Genomic DNA, 21,542 nt, shown 5'->3' with positions numbered 1-21,542 from the left:
GGAAATCGCGTTCCTGTATTTAAGGCTTGATTGTTTGAAACACTGTAATGCGGAATCATTACAGAAAACGGCTGGAATTGAAAAGATTTCTCAAATATCGATTCAGTGTCGTTCTATGCATGTTTCTATAAGAAAGGTTTATATGCTAGGAAGATTTCTTTTTCGTAACTGTACTTCAACAATGATTTACCCCAAGAAAAGAAAGTAAACCTCCATTGTTGAGGCTTTCAATGGAATGATACTCCGTCCAATATTTGGTCTACGGTATACAAATAAAAAAGTACTTCATAAGTGAGACGTAATATGTTTTTATTAAACATAAGCCCTGTGGTAACTATGGATACGCAAAGAAATGACCAGGCACGTACCCAGGATTTTTTTTCGTGGGGAGGGAGGGAAACCCAAGGTCACTTTTCTATGCAAAACCTTTACTGGTGCAAATGTGAATAACGCCCGCCATTCGCCATTAAGACCTCTAAACCCGCAGAAGACAAATCAAATAAGGTGTATCTCACAGGTAGCACGCCTGTGACACACACCTCTTCTTGGCAAACAAGGACCCGCATCGAATGGACTCTCGCGGGAAAGAAGCGCAGGAAGAACGCTGTCAAGAACAAGTAAAAAACGAAGGAGCAAAATGAAGATTTCGATCAGCATCATCAGCCTATGTTATGTCCAATGCAGGACGAAGGCCTCTCCCTGTAGTAGATTTCTACAGTAGCATAAAAGTACCATGCGGGTGCATTTTGAGGAAGGCGAGTCACTCAGGCAGGGAAATTCAGATCATCTGGGTTCTAGCCCATTCCGGAAATCGGGGAAGCGAGGCCGCTCACAATAAGGCTCGAGGTTTTGTCTATTGAGCCGGGCACTTGCTCGTCGATGCGAGTTTTTGGAAGGATGGAATGGCTTCTTTTTATGACATAGCCAATCACTACAAATTGGAAAGATGCATTTTCCCTGCTCTGAACCAGGCGCTGGATAAGCGCAAGAGACAACTTGACCGTTTCAGACGCGCTCTTTTTCGAACGATTATCTATTATCACGCATATATCCCGGAAACTATGACCCGGTGTGTAGATATTGTGGCGAGTTAGCCACTTACGACCATATTCTCTGCGGATGGTATTAACAGCTGCCGCTGGTGGCACTATTACCAGTTCGTTCTTTTGAGCGATGGGAGGCTGTGTTGGCCAGCTCCGACCTGGACACTCAAGTCCAGGCCACCGAGTGAGCCACCCAGGTCGCCGTCAGCCATCGGCTGATGGCCATCTAGCACGGACCGTCATCATCTGTAATGTGACAAAATAAGGTTTTCCATTCCATTCCATTTCACCGTCGCGGTCTCCTGGGCCTTGTGAAAGGTTGTGGGGGCTCGCCGTATTTGTAACGCCCGGGTTTTCGCCGTGTGTTAGGCGGCGCGCCACAAATTGTTCACCACACAGGCCAGTCGCAACAGAGTGCCCGGCCGGGGAAGGAAGATGCCGATAGGTAGGGGAGTGCATCCGCTGTCCGAAGGGATTGCACTGCTGTTTCTAGCTGCACACGGTTGTCCTACATCCAGCGTCCAGTAGACAATTGGCGAGTTTCTTCTGACAAATGCTTTGTTCTGCGTTGAGAAGACCGCAGCATTATCTATGAAGTCGAGCTGCAGTCTCTGTTTAGCGGAAGACTTCAGTCGGAAGCACACCAAAAGCCATCCACTCAGCCGATAAAAACTAGATATATTCCAACGAAGCTTATTATATATATTTCATCAGGATTATTTCTCCATTTGAATGCCACGCCAATCTATGAAAACAACGCAGCAGCACTAAAATCGCACTCATGACTTAGTCTAGTGCAAAACACTTTGACGGAGAGCGAAATAAAAGATATGGTTCAAAAACCTGTGTCAGAAAGAAAAAAATTGGTGGACCATTAAGTTTCTCTTTAATAGTCGAGCGCGATAGCATTCAATGATTCCTGGCTGCTTCTCACGCTTCCCGGCAACTGCAGCATCGATGCGCGTAACGTTTACCGGGAAACGCTGGCGGCGAATGCTGTGCACGGAGGGGAGCTTTCTCGAAGAAACACGGCATCTTGCGCCGATCGATCTCCTGTTGCTGTTTCGCACTTTTAATATTTCTGTCTGAGGAGATCTAAGATGTTAAGGGCTGTCGGTATTTTTACGACGGCATTTGTTGGTGGGCTGTCATTCTCGAAATTCCGAAGAATTACTTTGTAAAGAATGAAAGACAAGGTATGATGAACTTTGGTGATAACAGAGTGGTCGGGTACGCGTGCTCGAAATCATTTTTGTTTTGTTGAAGATATGGTCGACACTGGATGGCGGACACCGACCGCCAACGCCGGACTTTCTGCGACACCGAGTCCTTAACGATGCCGCGGTAAAACAACACATTTGATACCATCGAGGTTTATTCAAGCGCTAAGGGCTTCGACTCGAGGCATTGGGTTTATCTTTGAAACTCCTGTTCTTGTACGCACCCCGAAATATTTTTTTTCTATTAGCCAAGGCAATTATACAGGAAGCCGTTTTTGGAGCAATTTGTTAACAGCTGTTGCAGAATGTAGAGGGCGTTGGCCGTCTCAATAACGAAACATGAAGCTACATTGTCGCCTGGCAGTTTAGGAACAGCTTGATACAATGCACAAGCCTTCCTTTCGGGTGGTGCTGCGCCTTTATTCGCGACTTTATGGTTCAGTTATTGCTGACATGGAAAACGGGGTGATCCTCCTCTCCTCTTCCTACGAGGCACGCAACAATGGCCGTGTCTCGCTCACATGCGTCTCCCTGACCTGCGTACTCAGTGTAATCCTGGGATGTGAGTACTGGCATGCTATCGTTTGCTCTCACTACGGCACTAAAAGCCAATTCACTTGTCACCCAAAACAACGTTTCCATGTGCCGTATGACAAATCGCAGCTTTCAATGTCAAGAAGGCTTCGCGTAGCCGATTTAGCACTGGATCGTGTAGCTCACAATGACGCGTTCTCGCTGTACATTCGCAATAAAATTTGGCTATGTGCTTAGCGTTAGGCTTTGCATCATTCGATGATTTTTGTGCGTCATTGAAGCTTTTCCCTATGAGAAATGCGCACTTGACGACTCTGTCGTCTGTGAGCCGAAGAAAGGGTTCTGTAGTGATGCGTATTAGCTTCATTGGCGCTTCCGCTGTGTCCACTTGCTCATCTGCACATTGACACGTGTAGCATGTCATCAAGGTTCCACTGAGTCATCGAAACAGATATTTTTCTCTAACACCTTGCTACATGGAACACAGGCTTGCATGCGACAAGCGCAGCATATGCTGATGAAAGACCTGATGCACGATCAGCTGATGTAACTTCGCTACGTTGCGGCCTCCATGCTCTCGCTCCAGTGTAACGCCTTTCTCTTAAAGGCCTACGTTATTCTGCGCTGCTATGTCGCTCACATCGCGTTGGATGCGTTGCAAGCCGAAGTCCTCATCTCGCTGGGACATCAAGTCACAAGTACTAATCTCTAACCTCGTTCAGCTTTCTGACGTGGGTGCAATGACCGACTCTGTGGACTCGTCTACGCGTTTAGGTTCGGGCACCCTCTTTAACGTTTGCTGCGGCTGTACTGAAACAAAGTCCCACCTATTGCGCGCTTTCGCGACTCCGAAACCGTGTGCCTACATATTGCAGTGTGAATGACTATCTACATCATGCCGTATCGCAGAGGCGCAACCGATCTCGCAATGCTGTGGCTCTCACGGATCTCGTAACCTTGTAGGCACATTAACTACTGCATTCATCGCGAAGTCACTTGGTTCTGACGCAGATGTTCTTTCTATATCAGCCGTCTTGGCGTGCTCTGTCTATGATCCAAGCTCGCCTCTTGGAACCGCCTTGTCCGCAACTACTGCCTTTGCAGTGTGCTCATTGTGTTATGACGAGGAAGTGCTTGCGACGACGACGATGCTTTACGACAGGCCATTCGTAACGCCTTCCTTCCCATACTGCTAACGTTGGCAAGGAGAAGTTGAAACAAAAGCAACTTCCTCTAGCGTACCGATGGCACATTCTTCTCCATCCGGCATTGTTTCTTGGGCCAGAACCGTTTTTTCACAATAACTCAGCTTTGAACTTTTTACGTTATGTCAATATATTGAGGCTTATAAACTCATGAGATTTCTAGCGCATTTTCACACCAGAGGCTAGTAGTGCAATAGTAGTCACTTGCATAGCGCATCCCTCCAGGCCCTTGTGCTTAAAGAACCTAGTGAGCTGTAGTGTTACTTGCAGTAACCTCTTTCTTCCGCATCAGTTGTCGCTCCGTCCTTCTGCGTGCTGCGCGAGGGTTCCTGAGTTTTAAATCCGGAGTCGGAAAATTATTGGGCAACTTGACCGCCGTGGTAGAAGAAAGACGACAGATCTTTGAAGACGACCTTCAATAGGCTTAACTCTGCCATTCGACGTCATACGAACAAGCTGTGTAGGTCGCAGTGGGCGTCTTTCTGCGCTAGCTCGACTGTTTTCTAACCGGTGACGAGAATTCGGCGAGTCATTGGCAGTCTTGCTGGTGATTTTCGTCCTAGTGAGCCTTTCGAAGCGTTTGCACTGTGCAAGCAGAAACCTCTCGTATGCAAGGCAGAGGAATTTGCATATGCATTTGTACGCGCAAGTTCTGGAATTCATCCCTGCACCCTGCCTGCAACTTCTACGTCTGTTATGGACGCCCCGTTCGCACTTCGAGAGCTACAAGCAGCACTCAGCTGCCTGCGGCGTCGATGTACACCAGGTCCTGACGGCATTACCAACGGGATGACGCAGCACCTACCTCTGGAACACCGGGAGATGCTCCTAATCTATCTAAATCGAGTGTGGGAGACTGGCGACGCTCCTCCTTCATGGAACGGGGGTTGTGTTGTCCCGGTGCTGAAGCCTGGCAAAGAAATGACAGACTTGGCCTCGTGTCGTCCTGTATCACTGACGTCATGTGTGGCTAAGCTCATGGAGAAACTGGCAAGTAAGCGTTTATCTTGGTGGCTCGAAGATAGAAGGGCTCTGCCGACATGCATGACTAGATTCCGCACAGGTTTAAGCGCGCAAGGTAGCGTCTTGAACTTGATAAGCCACATTGAAAATCATTGAGCTTTCGGCTTTTCAACACTAGCTATTTTGCTAGACTTATCAAAGGCTTATTATGATAGCGTCCTTTAGCGCTTAATACTAAATAGTTTGCAGGCCATAGGTGTACAGGGCTATCTTCTGCGATTCATTCACTCATTAATCATCATCATCATCAGCCTGGTTACGCCCACTGCAGGGCAAAGGCCTCTCCCATGCTTCTCCAACTACCCCGGTCATGTACTAATTGTGGCCATGTTGTCCCTGCAAACTTCTTAATCTCATCCGCCCACCTAACTTTCTGCCGCCCTCTGCTGCGCTTCCCTTCTCTGATCGTAAAATTCAAGTGCGGTTAGGAAGTACCATAAGCACCAAAAGGGCGGTATCGCGAGGTGTACCTCAGGGAAGTATTGTTTCCCCAACGCTCTTTAATGTTGCAATGGCTGGTCTTCCCGCTGAAGTGCAAAAACATTGCAGGCATGCAAGTATGTCGATATATGCGGACGACATTTGTGTTTGGTAAACTGGATATCATCAACAGAAGCGTTTAGCTCTGATAGCTCGACAGGCATTACTTTCAGTTCAAAATTACCTTCAAGGTGTTGGGTTGACTCTCTCGGTGGAAAAATCTAGCTTGATTATCTTTCCAGGTCGAGGAAGACGCTATGCGCGGCTGAAGAGAGACCTTGATCATTGTTGCCTTCGTCAATTGAAGCACAAGCGCTTTTTGGGCGTCATTATTGACTTCCGTCTACATTGGCGACGGGCTGTGGACTCGATTGGGACATCACTATCTTCGCGTCTCAATGTGATCTGTAGAGTTGCAAGTGAGCAATGGGGAAATCACCCTTCTTCAATGAACAGGCAGCACGATGCACTGGTGACGAGTCGAATAATGTACCAGCTCCTTTTAATTTCCCACTCGCTATCACAGCTAGAACGACTTGAGGTTTTGCACAGAAGGGCCTAAGGAGGGCTCTTGGCTTTCCGCAGACTGCACCTAACAATGAAGTACTTTATGAGTCTCTATCAAGACCTCTCAGCCTAGTTGCTTCACAAATGTTATTGATGCGAATTGGCCGCCTCAAACAGACGGTAGCCCGTGAGCCCTTCTACAGCACCTCCGAAAGAGATCTGAGTCCCGAGCGGTCTTGGCCCTTAATACTCTTTGGTACCTAGGTCTTAACGCTAGAGTTCAAACTAAGGTTGGCACTACCTTGGTCATTCGCGAGCCTTGATTGTTCATTGAGAATTCCTCACGTTCGCGCTAAGCGGAGTTCTCCTTTGCCGGCGACGCGTTCGCTCGTACTAGAACACATTGACACTGAATATGCACGTTATCAGATTTTTACTGATGGTTCTGTGGAAAAGGTCAGAGGATCTAGTGCAGCTGCTTTTCACATTCCCTCTTTGAAGTATGATTGGTCTGTTCGCTTCACTGCAGTCGTGTCCTCCACAACGGCCGAAAGCGTTGCAATTGAGGCAGTTCTAAAGAAGCTACGGTTTTGTACGCCTCAACCATTGTCATTCTTACAGATTCAAAATCTGCCCTTCAAAGGTTAGAGCACGGATTCCTTACTGACGCCTTATGTCTTAGCTCCCTATGCTCGGTGCACAACCTCCATATCAAAGGCTTCTCCATACGTTTACAATGGGTGCCCTCGCACATAGGTATCATAGGCAATGAGATGGCGGACAGCCTCGCCCATAGAGCGCTGTCTGGGAATCCATTGAGAAAAGCGCCTCAACAGGACAAGAGACTCTTCAGAGAAGCGGTGTTGTGCCACTTCAGTTCTTTGTGGAGCTCAGCTAACAAGCCATGTGTGACCAAGGGTCTAAAAAGAAACCAAGCAACTTTACTGCTCCGCATTCGCACGGGCTCTGCTCGTACCCCTGCGTGGATGTGTAAGACTGGCCTGGCGTTGTCTCCATTATGTTCAACGTGTGGTGTGTGCGGTGACATAGAACATTACTTTATGTGCTGTACTCTGTATAAGGCGTAAAGGAGTGTGTTATTTGGGTCGCTCAAGAAGACAGGAGTCCCTCAAAGTTCTCTTCAGGATATTATTTTCCCGCGCGGGAACCAGTTGTATAGGAAGGAGGTTTCTCGCCTTCTTTTAAATTACCTGCAGGACACGGATTTGGCATCCACATGGTGACCTTAGAAGCGACTATTTGTAATTGTGAGGTCTGTGTCTGTTTTATGTGGTTTATTTACTTTGAGTGTCGCTACGGTGGAGCAATTGCCGGCAGCAACTGCAAAGCTAAGGCCACCAGTAGCCTACAACCACTCAACTCAACTCATGGCAGTAACGTATTTGCTGTATCACCTCTTTGTAATATGCCTTATGTTTATAGCCATCGTCAGGTGTCATTGTCATACATTTTATAGTCATACATTTTGCCCACTTTCCAGGACTGGCTGCATACAGCCACGTTTCATGCACCCCTCGTAATTGACAGTTCATGCACCATCAAAGACCGATTACTATGGCCTTGGTGCTCTTTGATGACAGCTCGCCTCTGCGCTAACAATCTCCAATAACCAATAATATCATGACGAGGATGGTGCGAGCAAAACAAGTTCGTATGACGACGCCGGCACAACGACGCTAGGGTGACCATACTAAAATAATTACACTAGTATTACGACAAAGGTATGACGATGCTGAAATGATAACGCAATGATCATGACCCCAAGACGACGACTGCAAGATGACAATGGAATATTGACAATGTCATGAAGATGACCAGATGACGACGACAGCATGTCGACCTTTGAATGACGACGATGGAGTGAGGACGTAGGTATTACGAAGACGGTGGGACGACAACATTAGGCCGATGCTGGAATGATGGCGATGGTATTACGACGGTATGACAAATAGAATTACGGAGCTGGAATGACGACAATAGGCTGATGATCACGCAATTATTATGAAAAAAATGACCACGATGGCACTACCGCGACAGCGTGGCGACAATGTATAGTCGAAGACTAAATAAAAAGCATTTCATCACAATGACGGCGTGCTGGGTCTGACGTCCACGCATGGGTGGATCTTCTGCCGCCGCGGGGTGCCTCGATTCGCAATATATCCAGTGTTGGCAACATGTCTGATGCCTGCGAATCGGCCAAGGTTGCAGCCAGAATGCAGCAAGGATGACAATGTTACAGCGACGACGCCATGATGGTGACCACAGAACGACCGTGTTGGCAGGCGGCGTCTCTTCGACGATTACACACTGACGACAATGACAAGACAGCGAAGAATCGACGGAGATGGAAAGAGAACGACAACGTATTCGGGGTAGATCTCCCATCCGCGCTTACTTGCAAGACCTGCCGCCGTCGGTTATCGACATTCGCACTATAGCTGGTGGTTGCGCTACATCCTCTATCCATAATGCATTGAAGATTCAAGCCAGGAGCCAGCCTAGATGATAATGGCACAACGATGATGGCACGATCATGACATAACTTTGAGTATGACCTTTGCATTAGGCAAGATTGACCTCGTTTCGCACTATATAGGGCATTGGTTTGCGCAATGTCCGGCAACAGCTAATTGTCCAAGCCAGCAATCGTCCAATCAACAAATTGCGGGCAAGAATCACAATTGTACGACGACGACGCCATGGTGGCAACATTAGCTTTAGTACGACCCACATATTCGGCAAGAGCTACTTGGCAAGGAAGCAGCCAGCAGCAGCAGCAGTGGGAAAGTCGAATGAAGAGGCAAGGCTTTCATATACCAATAAGAATGACGAATTACTTCATTAACAAACAAATAAATAAATACTACGTGGCTAACGCGAACATTTACCTATGTCAAGAAAGCACACGGGGCATACGTTGCCAATATTGTCACCACTGCATAGTGCATTTCTTATACGTCGGTATAATAAACAATGATCTTCATTGTCACCACGTCTTCAGTAATTGCACAAACAATTCGAGGATGTAGTTACACTGGTGTTTTATTTAACATCCTACAGCTCACTAATCACTGCTTATGTGAACTCGCCCCACCAATGAGCAATGCACGAGGAAGCTGACATGGTTATTAGGAGCATTCCTCTTTGCTGTAAAGGGTGTACCTCATTGGACCGCATTTCTGATCAAATTGCTGCACACATTCTTCGGGAACAGCATCCTTGAATTCTGTAGTCACTCCCATCATGCATTCTGAAAAAGAAAAGTATTGTAAAACAGAAAAAAATGTAATATCGCCATGATATGCACGTGTCTATTCTGTACCAAGCCCAGGAGACAAAAATTAATTGGAGTATTTCAACTCAGTTACTCGAGAAAACATTATTGTCTTAGGCATCGTGAAATAACATAGGCAGAGGGGAACCAAACACAGACACTGCGCAGACTATCAACTGATCATGCAGCAGTGTTAGATTACTGGGGTGCACGGCCACTAATTCACTTTGGAACTAAAAGTGTGCTTTCTAACTATCGTGGGACCACGTTTCATTGAGCGTGTATATGTGTGTGTGTGTTTTAATTAAATCGTCAGTCGATAGTCGCTTCCTATCCGTCTATGTTATTTCACGCTGCCTAAGTAAGAATGCATTACCGACGTGCCCAACAAACCACAATTGTAGATAGGTCATGGTGCTCTTTATGTTTTTTTTTTACAATACACTCCTTCAGAACAAATGCCACCGCGATGAGCTGTAATACAATTTGTATCACACTTAGTCCTTCGGCGCGCCATGCGAGCTGTCTTGCTTCCGTGTGGTTTCGCCCTCCCGGGTGGCCCAACCCGTCAAATGGAAGTATCGCTGCGAAGAGTTGGCGTGAGTGCGGCTGTCGCACCATCCATTGGGGATGGTGCGACATTGGGGATATGTTGGTGCCATTTCTAGACGCCCGTACTGAGCTACGCCAGTGCGGGAAGCAGACTTGCAGCACTTGCTATGGACGTGCCCCGTGTCTGCAAATGGCTCGTCTACCTTCTCCGAGATGTGTAGGTCTTCAAGCCAACATGTCAACAGACTTACGCAAGTGTACTTATGGGCTTCATCACCGCTCCTTTTTGGACATTATGCCTGAGGCAGAGCTTCATAATCATTTGTAACTTATTTCTTTTGATTCCGTAGGACGAACTAATGCAATATAATCAAACAATTGTGCTTGAGTGTTTAACTCTTATGTTGCTGCACCCGAAATAAACTCGTTTTTGTTCTCTCCTCCTGCGAAGAGTGCTGCAGTATGCATTCAGGAGTATGAGCAAAAGAGTCGCAGTCCCACTCGAAAGGCGAAGCATCGATAGCGACCGCAAAATGAGGTTCGTAAGGTTCATAGTTCGATTTCGTAATAAGTAAGGTTCGTAGTTTCATCGGCCATATCAATTGCAATAAGCCCCCCTTACTGATTATCACTCACTATGTCATGCGAGCAAACGGAAACACAAGCAAATCTCATCCAATGATTGCTAACACTCGCTGTCACAACGTTGGCGTGATGAAGAGCGCCGGCAGTGGGTAGTAAACGCTTCGTGCTGCCCCACGCTTGTTGTTACCGGAACTTAAGGCTACGCCATCTTCAACATGGAGCTCATGGACATAGAGAGGACGTGCAGCCACCCGCCGTCTTGACTTGGCCAGATTTAGGGTCCGACGCCGATTACTTCCAAGATAGAGTGGGCACGCCGCGTGTACTGTCAGCCAGGCGGAAACACGACTGGTCTTGAGCAGAAACAGCGCGCTCGTCTGCCCCCATCCCAACCACTGGCGTCGACTTGACATGAAAAAGCGGGCAGCTCCCCCCTTTGCTCTCACTTCATGGTGTGATGTACAACTTTGGGCCAGCGGGTAGACAACGTACATCGAGTCACTATTCTCGGCTCTTTCTCGCATGTTCCCCATCGCACCCGCAGCATACGGCGTGCGTGCCGCCCTCTTATCGCACTTTTACTTTATAGGGAACGATACGGCTATGACGAAAATTCCCCTAGACTGTCCATATCATGGTCTTGGTAATAAAATAGGCCATTTAATGGAGTTCATAGAAGCAGAAAACGTACACTGAATAAAGTTGAAAGATATATCGACGTTTCTGGCCCGAATCAGTGTTTAATGACAAATACAACATACACAGTAACCCATATTATTTGTGCATTTAATGACTTAAGGCTTGATCATAAATGAGAATATTTGCATACTCTAATTGTGACTATCGAACACTACCTTATTGAGCGCATACAGGATAATCGCGATGGCTAGGCAGTTCGTTTTTATGACCGAGGCACTCATAAACCAGCCAGTGGTGTGTTCTTCAAAATAATCCTTATTCAAACCAATGAAAACTTAATTCACTGTTTCGCAGTCTTCCTTCTATGCTGTGAACGTAAAGCGTCGATAACAATGCAGCGCGCAGAGCAACCGTTCTTCAGTGTTTGGTGACTTTTCTTAAGTTCGCTACATTTTCGGCGTTCCCATGTCTGCCACTTCTTACGCCAGGGCTGCTTATAATGCACCTGCTGTGTCTTCGTGAATCTTTCGAAGCAGTTTTTTCACCAGAAGAAAGGTACTGAAGGACCCTGTTGAATATTAGGAAGAAATTAAGTTGGGTCGGACGTGCATTGAGCAGTGAACATAACCCGTGCTCTCTTCGATTTACATGGTGGGTGCCAAGAGAAGAGTAGTCAGAGACCTCAGAGTACTTGTTGGGGCGATGCAATCTCGAAATTACCAGTCGTAACATAAATAGGATAAAGATGATTACTTCATTTCTGCTTTCCAGGAGATTAGCCCCACTACACATCAGCTCCTTAAGCTGACAATTGGCGCAGACGTCGACAGTGTGCTAGCACACATCTTCTGTGTGCTAGCACACAGAAGTTTCGATTTGCAGCTTTTATGCGTGTAGACGAAGAGCGCGGGCAACTTCGAAGCATTTTGTAATCAGCCACGTATGAAGCAGTGCCGTCATGGTTGGAAAGCTTGCAGTGCATGAGTAGAAAATGCGCTGAAACTCCTGCTGGCACTTCTGTGGCAGCAGGTCATAAATTGAAGCCAATTTGAAGGCCATGAAGGCCAATTTGCTCAGTCGGACCTGTTTGCGCTCGGCTATGTCAAATCGTGGAGGTTCACTACGATGAATCAGGTTCCCGAATATCGGGTACGACTGTAAACCTCCACTGTCTGTGTAAACGGCGGAAAGTAGAATCGTGCGTCCTCTAGCCCAATCCAAGTCCTTTGAAAGGCAATGAAAAGGTCAGCACTTTTTACATGAGACAGTCCTAACTCTTTGAAGGGAGCAGCGTAGAAGCACAGCGCTCTGTCATTTGAATCCCTGTTGATGAAAGGGATCCTTGCAATGGCGGCTCTTCCATTCAACCGAAGCTCGGCTTCCGGCACTGCCAGGAAAAGCTGGGGAGCAGGAATTGATTACTGCTATGACAGCTGCAGCCATGTTGGGCGCCATGTTTGACCTGCTGTAGTGGCCGCCGATTGACTATGGGTTTTGTGGCGTCATATGCCGCAACCAAATGCTGTAAAGACCAGGAAGGAACTGAGCCTTGTGTTTCCTTCCTCATGCCTGCATTTGCGCGCGCGATGTAGCCACCGGCCATCGTCGTTCTCGACTTTACGCAAAGTCACTTGAACGAAGAGAGCGTCATTTGTCCCTACTTTTGAGAAGTAACAAAACGTGAAAAGCGTTCAAGGCAATCAATCGAACCAGTGCAATAAAATATTTCCACAGAGCTCTCTTGCTTCCGCATAACAAAAGTACATATATCTTTAGAATGCCTATTAGAGCGAGTGTTCAAATTGGTACTTGTGATATAGTAACAAGAAAAACTTGGATAATCTAAAGCTACTCCGTGGCTGTGTGCGTAGTCTCTGATGCAGCACCTCGGCTATTTGACCAATACCTTGACGAGCCTTCATACCACTATTCGATTTGAGGTGCGACACAACTGTGCAATACGCAAGTTTGGTGGTGCAAGCGGGGCTGTCGTCCTCACAAGACCCGACCGCTATCTTCGACGCTGGCGTTAGCTTGACAAGCTTATTTCAGAGCAGTGTCAAGCGTCGCATTACAAAGAAAGCCCTTGAGTTGTTTTAGTGGCGAAACCTACTTTTCTGTTAGACGTAGAGGCTCACTACGCGAATCTTTTCGATTCTAGAAAATCTGTGTTTGGCCCCTTGCTTAGGCTACATATAAGTCCGACGTCACATTTGGCCGGCCCGTGTTTTCAGGAACCGCCCTTGTGGAAAACATGCGTTTTTTTCAAGAATCGTTTGCACGAAGACAGCCACTGCTTTCCTGCCAAGCGAGTGACTTGCTATATATAGCTCTGGCTCAGCCGTTAGTTACGGTGGCTTACTTACGTTGAAATCCGAAGAGAACGACACTGGCGATGATGCAAGTCTTGCCATCAAAGTAGAGTATTTTGGCTGGATAGTCTGGGAAGAGTCCTGAAATGGGTAATAAAATGGTCGGTTTGTAGCTGCACGGCTGTTGATCAGCTGCCATATATTGGCAGATGGTATGTGGCGCAATTTCGCATCCCAAATGCGCGCACCGGTAAATTTTGACTTTGAAAAGTGCAGGCCAGTTGGCAGTTCTTCGAAGTTTGGTATATGCCAACTTTTACAGTTCATACTATTATGGCGACTCATTATTGGAGAGATAAAAGGAAAAGTCAGACATTTTATTACACACAGTCACCTTCAAAAGCGGGAAGCTTATCTTTCAGCGCAGGCGCTTTATTGACTATATAAGATCGGCAATTTATGCATCGTATACTAAAGGTAAAGCGTCAAACAGACGGTGTATATTGGGAACCCACTACCGGTGAAACCGTGATTACGTGCAGCTGTACTTGGCGTTTTTGCGTGGAGTGCGTAATTAGCCACACGGCGAACTAGCCCTGGAGGTAGTTAATAATAGTCAAACAGACGAAAAGTATTTGTGATCGAATTTTGGGGGCTGCTGTTGCCCATTGTTGAAGACCCCATTTTCCCTGTTTGAATGATATGGCTGATATAATAATGACTGATATGCATTTTTATGTTGCACGAGGGATGAGACATAGGTGGTTAAGAATTTTGCCTGCTCTGTGGTTTCTGTCGGCTTTGTTTACTTCGAACTGCAATCCATCGTTAGGAGATAGTCACGACTTGACTGTTCACGGTGCAGCAGTGTCTCCGTGTTGACCAGAAGGTTGAGTTGCACGAATGAAATAGAATATACTGAGGTTGTACTGAGGCCAGAGAGGGTAAAAAAGTGTTAAACTGCGGCTTTGCCGTTTGTTGCATTATGCCAGCACGAAAAAGAAAGACGCTCCCCATCGCATTTGTGGAGCTGCGAATGACGCTTTACACCGACTGAACAAAGTAAAAAAGGGAGAAGCCCGAAAGAAAAAATTCCACCATCGATTGAAATACTCCAGAATGCGAAATTTGAGCGTAGTTGCATACGTGTTTTCATTTCGCGATATATTGGCTGGTGTGGACAATCTCACTCACGTGGCATGGTGCAGCTGGATCGATGTGCGGCACGACCGCCTCGAAAATCGGGAGATCGCGAGAGGCGGCACGTGGGTTAATACGTGGGCGGCCTTCACAGCCAGCAGCTGCCACAGACAGACCACGCTCACGCACCGCTTTGCTTCCCTAGAAACGACGTGCGCTGCTCTGGCACCATCTTGTAGGCATCGTCGAGCGGCACTACGCTTTCTTCTCATGCTTTCGCGTTCGCTTTCATCCTTCGCTGTGTTTGTTCGCTCGGTTACGAGGGACGACACCGACACTCGCCGCAGGAACAGGCGCCTCACAGCCGAGCTCTAAAAGCACGTGGGGAGCAGATGCACGCTTCCTTGAATCGCCAGGCGCATCAGGTAGTAGCTTGAAAAGATGCGGGCGATGAAAGGAAAATAGAATAAAAGGAGCACCTGACAAATGTTCGAGTTACTGAGTTGAATCGAACAAGCACGTGAGACCCCAAATCTTCTTTGCTATTGTGTTTTCCCCAGTTAGTTTGTCATGTATTTATATAATTATTGCATCTGATCATTCTGTTGAATCCAGCCTCACGAAAAGGTGCGAGGGGTAATATTTAGCGCAGCACGGCAGGAAAAAACTTCTTTGGAGACAGCATGCAGTGCCTTAAAATCCTATTTGAAGCCACTGCTTAGACAATACGCGCCAAAGCGTCCTCAGTTGAAAAGAGGGCAAGGCTGAACTAATTCATGGTCGATGCTTAATTTTCAGCGCCACAATGAAAGAAAAAAGGAACAAAGAGAAAAACAATGACGTAAGACAGGAGTGATGAACCGCTTGGTCTTACCCATCTTCTCTCTTTGTTATTCTTTAGTTTTCTTATCATTCTTTTCACATATATGACACTTAAATACTGTGTATCAACTTTGAAACCAGCATGAACAACAAGAACCTGGGGTAACTCGTAAGGCACTGTCATTTTCTTATCTCGCTGTACTGTAGGGATTCTAAGAATAGCCCATACCTCAACGCAAACTTACCTCCGCAAGGACCGAAGAGGAATTCACCTGATGCCGATGTAGTGAGGTTGACGCAGAAAGGAGGTATCCTGAAAAAGACAGAAATGACTCAGCAGTGACCGCGTATTTTCTTGAGCTTGAACATACAAATGTAGATTCTAGGTAACGTTGAAATATAGGATAATTGTTTCATCTTCTACGTGTGAAGTATATGTAAGAGAGAAATTTTATTAAGCAAGGTCTAAACTTTATTGATTTTAAGATAGATAGGGAAAAAAGGAGGATAGGCAGCAACGGTAACTAAGGTCTCGTCCGTTTGGCTACCCTACAAGTCGTAAAGGGGAAGAAAGACAAGATATAATAGGAAGGGAACGAGAAGGCAGTAATTGTGTGCGCACTGGCACATGAACGCCGGCTCACAAGCGATCGCATTTATTATATTTCAAGGGCCCCAAGTGGAGCATTTCATGAAGGGAGGAAGCTCTTGTATAGTTCAAAATGTAGGTCAAACAATGAGGGCGGCTCTGATGAGATAATGGTCAGCCATCAAAGCAGCGTGAATTGGAAGATTGTTCTCGGGTTCGGCTTTGCGTAGGAATGGTACTACCGAAATGTCGTTGTATGAAGAGGAGCAAGGGCATTAGAGTGGTTCTGGCCGGAGCCATGAGTGGGCAATGCAACAGCAGCAGCTTCAGCGTGTCTAAACGCTTCTTCTTATTTGCACAGCTCCTGGATTCCTTCGCTGGTCATGAAGTTCGTCTCCGGGGCATGGCGTGCCCTGCACCAGTCCAACACGTGGTTATTACAGGCAATTCGTCATGGTTGAGACCTATCGTACAGGCGTATGACTGGCGTGAATTTCTTGCGCGCGTACTTCCTCTGGTGATTCTGCGCACTCCTGTGGATGCTCCTAGCGTGGCTACTCCGACAGGTGACGCCATCGGATCGCTGACGTCAAGCTTCATCAGTATAAAAGCTCCGTCGTTCCAACGCCCCGGCAGTGGGCAATGCAGCAGCAGCGGCTTCAGCATGTTGACTAAACGCTTCTTCTTGTCTGCACAGGTACGTTACTTGGACAACTCGTATTGTATCCAACCCGATAATCGATTCTAGCTGCTGCTGTGTTGCGCACACAGTTTGCGTAATAGACTGGCGACTGTAAATAGTGCTTTGACAGCTTTGTTACCATTCAAAATGAGTCTTTTGGCATGTGGCGATGTTTAGTCAAACCCTGGCCCAACGGGAAAGAAAATGTTTTCGCAACTTTTATCTGACCAAAGTAGCATGACTGCCTCTATCAATGATACCACTCTGAGTGATTGTGTCTCTGTTGCTACGTTGCTGTTACTTTCCGGGGATGTGGAATTAAACCCTGGTCCCCATACTGCAGCTCAACATCAGCACAATGAAGTTATGGCCGCCATAGCTGCTTTGTCGTCCAAATTTGACACGCGTCATGCCGAGATGATGAATGCCATAGCTGAACTAAAGGCTAACCAACGAAACATTACCGAGACTGTTTCAGACATTTCCCATACAGTGACGGCCGTGAAAGCTGCGGTTGAGTCTTTTGAAAATATGCCTTCAGGAAGCGATAATAATACCGCACTCCAGGAAGCAGTTTCTAACGAAAGCGCTGCACTCGCGTCAAGACTAGGCATTCTGGAGGACCATTCAAGACGCGACAACTTGATCTACGGGATGTCAGACAACGTATCACAAACGTGGACTCAATCAGAAGACCAGATCCATCACTTTCTTGGCAAGTGCCTCAACATGAATTCCTCGGTAGTTGCAATTCATAGGGCTCATTGGTTAGGCACATACATTAACGGCAAGATACGGCCTAATATAGCTAAGTTTGTGTCTTTCAAAATGAGAGACCATATACGCTCGCAAAAAGCGAAGTTTAAAGAGATCTCAGTCGGCGAAGATTTTTGCAAAGCAACCCATCAATCGCGGAAAGCACCAAATGACTTTGGCAAGGCTAGCGGTCAGTCGTTTTCTTTGCAAAATAGCAAACTAATCAAAGGTAAAAATGTTACGTTCATTACGCAGCTATAGAGGAAGTATGCGAGATCATACCAGCTAGGAGCTTGATTGCCCCAAAAAACAACAAGCTATCGGGTCCACAATCTTCACACTTTGGTGCAGCATAGCTATCTCGCGTTCAAACTGCCTATCACTTCTTTTTGCAAATGCCAGAAGTATCAGCAACAAACGCACATAACTGTCATCACATATCGACGTATGCTCATCTGATATAGTTGTGCTCACCGAAACATGGCTTTTAGCGAAAATAAAAAAACAGTAAAATACTAGACTGTCAAAAAACAGATAATATTTACAGATGCGATCGCGATTTCCGTACAGGCAGAGGTGCATTGATTGCCGTGAGCTCTGCTATTCATTCCTTCACTATCTCCATTGACTCACGATCAGAAATAGTTTGCAATCATGTTGCTTTTCCCACTGGATACCTCGTATTTTGCGCTTGTTATAGGTCCCCATCCTCCCCTACCAATTTGTGCACTGACCTTCATGATGTCCTTAACAAATTAGTTGTTCGATACCCAAAGTCACATTAGTTCTTGCTAGGTAATTTCAATTTTCCAAACATAGTGTGGCGAAACGGTGTTCCCTCCCTTAAGCAGTCATCTTCCGGGTGCACCCATTTTTTAGACATCTGCGCCGATTTTAATCTGACCCAGCTGATTCATGAACCCACATGCACTGCCAGCACTTCCTCTAATACTTTAGATGTCTTTTTTACAACGGCTCCAGATTTGGTACCTCCTCCAACAAACCTTAAAGGAATCAGTGACCACTCGCTTCTCCACTTAACACTTAAGAAGAAAGTTCACTCGAAGGAAACCGTTAAAACTATATGTGATTACAATGCCGCCGATACCACATTCATTACAAATGAACTAGAATCCTTCATTACTTCCTACACTGTCAACTTTTTGGAACGTACCGTTGAAGAGAACTGGTCATTGTACAAGAACAAACTACTAATACTAATAGATCGCTATGTGCCTAAAAGAAAGATTGTTTCGAATCCTGCCTCGCCATGGTTTACTGGAATTCTACGCCTTGCATGCAACAAAAATAAGCGCATTTTTCGTCGCGCCAAAGCAACTAATCTTCCCGAACGCTGGGCAGCATATTATTGCGTTCACGCAAAATATACTGTCCCTATTACCAATGAAAAAAAAATATTTTTTTCGATAACACCCTCCCGTCACTTTTGCAGTCTAATCCACGTAAATTCTGGAATATTGTTGGTGGCAAAGAAAGCAAAACAATCCAACTAGCCCGTTCTCTCCGATCCCTCCGAACCAGTGCTGTACCGTTTCAAATGATTTATTTGCTTCCGTTTTTCACAAATATGCTCCTGCCACTCTACCGTCGGTAATTAAATTTATTTATAATATTTTATTTATCTAACCATACTGCAGGCCAATTCTATGGCCCTAGCAGAAGGGGCATTTTCGGAATGACAAACAGTGAATAACAGCAATAAATTCTCAAACAGCAAAAGGGGCAAAAGCAAAAGCGCTAACACAACGAAGCAATTTTCAACAAAACAAAAAACAAAAAAAAACAGACAGAACAGAACTAAACCAGCAGCAAATACCTACATTTATACAAATGCAAACATCTATTGCTCACAAAAGAAACGTTCCAGTTCTGCCGAAAAGTCTTCGGCCTTGGTAGCACTTGGCGGCAACTCATTCCACTCTTTAACTGCTCTAAGGAAAAAAACTGTATTTGTAGAAATTAGTTTTCGCAAAAATAGGTCTCAGTGAATGTTCTGCTGTGTGCCTTGTTTTCCCAGTAGCAGCAGGTTGAACATAACTTGATTCAGATAGGGCGATTTTTCCGGACATAAAATTGTGAAGTAACAAAAGTCTGTTTATTTTTCTACGTATCTCCAAAGTTGTCATGTTATTACGTTTCATCAGAGACGGTGGTGAATCCGTCCTTCTATATTTTCCGAATATAAACCGTACAGCCTTTCTTTGAACACCCTCAAGTTTAATTATATCCTTCTTAACATGTGGGTCCCACAGCGCAGACGCGTACTCTAACTTCGACCTAACACATGCGTTATAAGCTAGAAGCCGAACACTTACAGGAGCATTTCTAAGTTTCCTCTTAAGAAAACATAGCTTTTGAAAAGCTGACGCACAGATGTCTGAAATGTGCACACCCCATGAAAGATTACTGGTAAGGGTTACCCCCAGGTACTTATATTTATCAACCTCCTTTATAGCGCTGCCGTTAATGTGGTAAGTGAAGGTACTCGTACATTTTTTCCTTGTTACACGTAGAAGAACAGTTTTTTCCCTATTCAGTTCCATGCCTCAGTTCTCACACCAGTCGTGAATTGCAAGAACAGTTGCTTGTAAAGAGGCGTGGTCATCTCCATTCGAGATTGTTTTAAAAACCACACAATCATCAGCAAATAATCTGATTGAGACATCATTTGTATTACCTTCGTTAAATGCTCTTAATGCTCTTATTTACCAATGAACTCCATTTATATAGATTGGACGGCATACAAAGGTTGATTGAAAACCTGAAAATATCTTCTTCATCAGGTGAATGTTGAATCAACTGTAAAATGCTGAAAATTAGTGAACAATATTCTTCCATTATACTTTGGATGCTCTTTTCCAGTTTCTAGGTTCCTTGGTACTTCCAAGCGACTGGAGGGTTGGCAAGGTTGTCCTGGTCCCTAACTCAGATAACACTCATTCCCCCGACAACTATCGTCCTATATCACTGACAAGTATACCATGAAAAATATTGGAGCATATTATACATTCTTATCTGATTGATTTCCTGGAGTCTAATTTCTTGTTTTCGACTGAACAAAACGGTTTCAGGTGTGTTTGAAGCCCCCATGTGTTTGAAGCACACAGAGCGATATAAATAGGAGACGGAGATCGAACACAGCATGGCTCTTCATGTATGGATGTGTGTGGCATTTAAAGGATGATCTTCTCAGTACATTCTTATTGTGTGCTCGTTGCTATCCGTCGGTACAATATTCGTGCGCAGCATAGCGCCTTTACTGCTCAAGTATAGTTTTCTTTTTTGGTCTGCTCGACAATGCTCTTAACACTTGCCTCTGCAGCCTAACATATGCGGCGATCTGTTTTTCTGTGCATTTCACATCAACCCTACATTCATGGTCATCATCAGCCTATTTTATGTCCACTGCAGGACGAAGGCCTCTCCCTACGATCTCTAATAACCACTGTCCTGCGCCAGCTGATCCCAACTTGCGCCTCCGAATTTCGAAACTGCAACACATCGCCTCATATTCTTCTGTCCTTGACTGAGCTTCGCTTTTCTTTGAACCAATTCTGTAACTCTATTGGTCTACCGGTTATCTATCCTAAGCATTGCATGGCCTGTCCTGCTTCACTTTTCTCTTGATGTTAATTCGAATGTCAGAATTATTTCATTTTTAACCAGTGCAATGTACATTGGACCAGGAAACCATCTCACGTACTCAATGTTGCCAAGAGGGCTCTGTATCCGAAAAACATAGGACGCTAGCTGGTCTTCTGGCCGAAGGGTGGTCAGTTCAGCGCTGAAGCAATGCTCGAGTGGACTGTTAATCGTGCTGCAGATGGCAACGACGTCATCCATTGTTGACAGTGCCTCTGCTAGCTCGGAGCTAGTGGTTACCTGCGAGCGAACCACAAGAGAAGCATTTGTTTTTCTTTGTTCTAATAAGGCCATAGGAATTGTGTCTGTAAGAAATTGAGGCCTGTATATATAACGCGTATTCATGTTATGACGGTGTCTACTAGGTTTAAGCCTTAAGCTAGACCTCTATAAAACACATCATCACAAAGAATATACTAGGAGTCCAATGCCCAAGTGGCCTTGTGTTCGAGTAACTCACTATATCGTCACAGAGTTTTACGATGTTACAGT

Source organism: Dermacentor variabilis, chromosome 6 (genome assembly GCF_050947875.1).
Source record: "Dermacentor variabilis isolate Ectoservices chromosome 6, ASM5094787v1, whole genome shotgun sequence".
NCBI lineage: Eukaryota > Metazoa > Arthropoda > Arachnida > Ixodida > Ixodidae > Dermacentor > Dermacentor variabilis.
This window is presented reverse-complemented; position numbering follows the sequence as displayed.